General features: G+C 31.7%; 1 long non-coding RNA gene across 1 annotated transcript; it reads right to left on the reverse strand.

Moving 5' to 3' along the window:
* Positions 1–1,591: 1,591 nt before the first annotated feature.
* LOC149498118 (uncharacterized) lies at positions 1,592–2,356 on the reverse strand. The gene is made up of 2 exons (XR_016319446.1): positions 2,228–2,356; positions 1,592–2,130 (listed from the first exon to the last, which is right to left on the reverse strand). It is a non-coding gene; the product is annotated as an uncharacterized LOC149498118 (long non-coding RNA).
* Positions 2,357–5,755: the final 3,399 nt, after the last annotated feature.

Consider the following 5,755-nt stretch of genomic DNA (forward strand, 5'->3'; position numbering starts at 1 on the left):
GTAAAGGTGATGGAATTACGTACCACTCACTCCTTTTCCCAAAAGCTTGCATTTTTTTATTTTTAATTATTATGCCTAATTGTTGCTATTTTATCTTCTCTCATATCTTATTATAACACTTTATGTGGGTTTTATTTAATATTTTCATACTTAATCTTTAATTAATTATATAATAGAAGTATCTCTCTCTATATATATAATCGTACTGTTGGTTGCATAGTTATATACGTGTTATTGATTTACAGAATTTCAACTCTAGTTAATGTGAAGTGGAGAAAACTAATGCATAGTAATTGTTAATTAGGAACATAGTCTAGGGCCAATGAGATGGCAATTCATTGTTGTCCGAGCCATTTATGGTTTTGGAGCCTAGTCCAATTGAGCGTCTTGAATATTTTAAAATCTCCCTAACAGGACTTTCTTTAATTAAAGATGGGGAGAATGCTGATTTTCTTTAGAAATTATTTAGTATATATATGAATTTCATGAAATTTATTTGGGACAATTTTATCAATAATTGTTTTGGTGTCCATTGGCTTACTTGTTAATTAGGTGCAAAAACTTGTGTTTTTGTAGCTCTGTGACAAAATAAATAAAAGAGCAAACCAATAACCAGTCAAAACCCAGATCTAACTAACACGAGTCATCTTGCAATAATTGGACACTGTTAATTGGTCAACAAACACAGTTCACTGCATGATCAGTCAGTCTGTCTAAGGAACATTTCATACACACACACACAGAACAGAGGGCTTACCAATAATTTAGCCAAACCCTAACCTAAAATTTCTACTTTGCAATTGTACATTTGTCCTTGCTCTAGCCAAACCCAAAATTTCTAGCACTGCAGTTGTGCACTTGTGATTGCTTTCACTAAAGCAACCAGCCACTAGTATGGTTTTGTACGAGTTAGTTCGACAAAATTAGCTATTTTAATAGCTGTTAACTGTTTTAGTAGCGTTTAGCTTTTAACTGTTTTAGTAAGTCTTTATAAAACGCTAAAAATTATAAAACACTTCTTTTAACTTCTAAAAGCTAGTTTAAATACTATATTACCAAACACTATAAAAAATAGCATTTAGCATGTTAACTTAAAAAGTTGCTGCCAAACACAGCCTATATTAAACAAATAGGCTTGTCCTCTCCAGTTTTGCAGTTCTATTTCTTGTCTTTCAATTATCTACTCTCTGCTCATTCATATGGAAAGATGCTAAAATCATTTCACCTCTGAAATAGCACCTTTAACTGTTAGTTTAACAAAAAGCACACGTTTTTCTTGCTAACCAAAAGTTACCGTAATATCAAAAAGTAAAATCGTACAATGTCAATAATAAAGATAGAGAAGCTATAGTATGACAAGAAGACAAGAACTTACATGTGACTGTGCATTCACAGGCTTAGCTTGGTAATAGAGCATCTCTCATTTGGAAACAGACTCAACTTACATGTCAAATATGATGAAATAGACATAAAAAACGCATTTGAACTACAAATATCAAAGAGAAATTTTTGCCAGGAAAACATGAATGATTGAGAGGACTAGAAAGACAAATGCAATTAAATTGTTTGATATGAATCCACTTTCAAATGGTGACAGAAATTACGTTTTGTTTATACTCGTTTCTATTAAATGTTCAAAACTCAAATAAACTTGCTTTGCAGTTGATCGTTACACATTTCAAACGTAATACATAACAGAACAACAACATCAGTATCACAATGGTATATTATCACTATGCCTAGAATGCAGAGATTTCCTGTCTATGTTACATGAACAAAATTTTCAAAGAAAAAGAGACTGAAAGAAGAACTCAACAGAGAGAGAGAAGAGAGGGATTAGTTTACCTACCTACTAAGTCTTGCTTTAGAGTTTTCCTCATCTGATTGCTCTTCAAGTAGTGAAGCAAGTGCGTTCCTGATAGCAGTTCTCTGCTTATTAGTTTCCTCCAGTATGGCAAAGCGAGCAGCCTCACAAGCTTTTGCATTTGGAAAACCTAGAGTCCATCTCCCATCTACAGCATGGTTGGAGCCTTTTGAGTTGTAGCCTCTGGTTTTACTTCCTTTTAATCCTGGGGCAAAGTCTCTTATCCTCAGATGCAACCATGTGGGATGATCCTCTTCCATCTTCGGCTGTTTCAAGTGGAAAAAGAAAATGTTAGAAGAGTATTATTATCTCTTGCAACATCCTTCTGATATTTAAGCAAAGATAAGCAAGCAGAGTAGTTACACGTCTCAAGCTTACTACTTTGTACTAAGATTCCCACTATGAGAACATTTAATGGCAGTTCCCATTATGTAATAATGAATGTTTTGTAGTCAATTACAGAACTCCTTGGGGAGATCTGCTGTGTTATGGTCGTACCTTTGTTAAAATTAAATAATATCAATTTCTTATCTCCAATATCACCCATTTACAACACGAATATATTCATTCATCTTTGTGCAATGATCTTCCCTTAAGCACCATTATCATATGATATAATACAGGTTATGGAGTCGAAACAGAAAAATGTCCGGATATGGAAATTTATGGAATGTTTGGGCTTTTAGTTAAAATGAAGGCTAAAATACTTCCTAAATTATATAAAATGCATTTGAGCTGGTTTAGAGTTCCTTTTGAGCCTATATTTATACATGAGAAATTTTATGGGGTAATGACATCATTAGACCCGTTTTGGCAATTTTGAAGTTTTTGGACTTTTAGCTCAAAATTCATTTTGGGGCCCATATATTTGGATTGGACAGCCCATTTAGGCTTATTTTGGATCACTAGAACTTGAAGAGACAAGAAGGTAGAAGATGAAGAGTCAAGAGAGTTATGGAAGTTGAGAGCTATTCACTTTATGGCTTTAATTATTGTTTTAATTTTTATTTACTTACTTTGTATACCCCTACTCTATTTAAAGGGATTAGCTTTCTTTGTTTTGAGATATTGAATTTTGGATAATTTCAATTTAATGAAAGTGAGGTTTATGCCTTCTTTTATCTTTATGCATAAGGTGTTGTGTGGATTGTAATTGATTTGTTCAATTGCTATTCAGATTCAACTCCTATTTCTTATGTTTTTGAACATCTAATTCGAATTGGGTTTAAAGGGGATATTCTGAAATTTTCTCTTTTAAGTTCTTTTGAGTTGAATTCTTAGGGATAAGAACAAATCAAAATCATGATTGCTTGATGGTTAATTTTACTGGTTCAAATTGATGGAGAGTTCTAAGTTCCATGCTGATCTTGGGATTCTGTATCATTTGATATCAGAGCATTGATTTGCCAAGTAATTTTTCTAATCTTTATCTACTATTAATATAGCTTATTAACTGTTCTTTGTGTTCTTGAACTGTTTAAAACTAATTTGAATTCAAAAAAACTCAGATTTAATTTAATTAGCTCATCTTGCACAAATCTGCTTATCTCTTCGTTTTAGTTTGTATAACTTAGGGAAATCCATTCCTAAATTGTACAAACACATCTGCATTAGTATAATTATAAAAGAAAAAAGAAATAATATATATATATATATATATATATATATATATATATATATATATATATATGTGAATAATTCTGCCCATTTTACAGATTTGTGGTTCTAGGCAGATTGTGCATGCATAAAATTGAGTTGAAGTTGTTTTTCTTCACTTGATTATCATCAAATATCATCAAAAAAAAAAAAAAAAAAAAAAAAAAAAAAAAAAAAAAAAACTGAAACAACAAGGGAAACCCGAAATTTCGGGCCGTTGGTTGCTTTAATTTCAATCTAAATTGCTAGACTGTTTATGAGTTTTGGGGCTATTTGGGTTCGACTCACTCCAATTGAGTTGGGATTCATTCAAAACCGTATATTTTCTGTTAATTGAGTGTTTTGTGTGATATTTTGAGATTCTATTTGGGAATTTCAAATTTCTTTTCTCAATTTCCAGATTTTGTTATTTACTTGCATCCATTAGTTTTCTTTTCTTGTATCTGCCATATTGCATCTAATTACATCATCAAGCATCAAATTTGATTCTTTGCTATCTATTTGAACAAAAATCAAACATATGCTTCTTTTCCTTCAAGTGTGTGTTGTTCGTTTGTTTGCTGAAGTTTTATTTGCTTCCAGTGTTTGAGTGTTAGAATTTCCTTGTAGATTCTAAATTGAAATTGAATGCATTTTGATACAATGATTGCTATTTGAATTAAACCTTCTGTTTAAAGACGCAAAGAGAGCTTGAGCGGTAAAAGGCAAGAGTGTGTTAGCTTAAAGGAGGGTAAAAGCCAAGGTTTTGAGTGAAACACAAGTGTCCATATTACGAGAGCAAACATGTAAGGGAGTATTTTGTGAGGAGTGAAAATCTGTTTTTTTTTTTTTTTGTTGTTAAATTTCAAAAAAAAAAAAAAGACGAAAGAGAAAAGGAAGTCAAAAGAAACAATATGGATTTCATGACAATCATGCTACAAGGATTTGAAAGTCTAAATGTGCAACTTGATGGTATCAACAGCAAACTAGACAATCAGATTATGCAAATCAAGAAGTTAAAAGGACAAGCTACTCATCAGGATACATTTGAAGATAATATGAAGGGAATCATGAAATTTAATTTTGAATTTTCCATTTATTGTAATATGTATCTTGAAAACTCGCAAATAGTGGAATGTGAGTCGGGAGTAGGTGAGAAAATTGAAATCGCTACTAATATTGATGATTGTGCATCCACGGATAAATCATTTACCAAACCTCAATAATTCGTGGACGAATCATATTGAAGAGGGAGGGAAGGATACAATACAGGTTATGGAGGCAAAATGAGTCAAAACGAGAAAATGTCCGGGTATGAAAATTTATAAAATGTTTGGGCTTTTAGTTAAAATATGGGCTAAAATACTTCCTAAATTATTTAAAATGCATTTGAGCTGGTTTAGAGTTCCTTTTAGGCCTATATTTATATATGGGAAATTTTATAGAGTAATGACATCATTAGACCCGTTTTGGCAATTTTGAAGTTTTTGGGCTTTTAGCTCAAAACTCATTTTGGGGGCCATATATTTGGATTGGACAACCTATTTAGGCTTATTTTGGATCATTAAAACTTGAAGAGACAAGAAGGTAGAAGATGAAGAGTCAAGAGAGTTATGAAAGTTGAGAGCTATCCACTTTATGGCTTTAATTATTGTTTTAATTTTTATTTACTTACTTTGTACACCCCTACTCTATATAAAGGGATTAGCTTTCTTTGTTTAGAGATTTTGAATTTTGGATAATTTCAGATTAATGAAAGTGAGATTTTTGCCTTCTTTATCTTTATGCATAAGGTGTTGTTTGAAATGTAATTGATTTATTCAACTGCTATTCAGATTCAATTCTTATTTCTTATGTTTTTTAAAATCTAATTTGAATTGGATTTAAAGGGGATATTCTGGGATTTTCTCTTTAAGTTCTTTTGAATTGAGTTCTTAGGTATAAGAACAAATCAAAATCATGATTGCATGGTAGTTAGTTTTGCTAGTTCAAATAGATAGAGAGTTCTAAAGTTCTATGCTGATCTTGGGGTTCCATCTAATCAATTATATATCCTGCTTTTAACTGCACTAGTAAAGTCTTCCAATTATTGTCCTTGAAACGATACATGTGTACCACTACAATTTCTCTTCAACCAAGTGGAATGGAAAACTTACATAAACACCAATGGATAATGCCAGTAGAGGATAAGAAAGCATGAGGCAAGATATTGGCTGCTAGCATTACATTTTGAAATCTAAATGGACAGATTTTAGT

This window comes from Jatropha curcas, chromosome 2 (genome assembly GCF_041381405.1).
Source record: "Jatropha curcas cultivar XTBG-Jc1 chromosome 2, XTBG_Jcur_1.0, whole genome shotgun sequence".
Classification (NCBI taxonomy): domain Eukaryota; kingdom Viridiplantae; phylum Streptophyta; class Magnoliopsida; order Malpighiales; family Euphorbiaceae; genus Jatropha; species Jatropha curcas.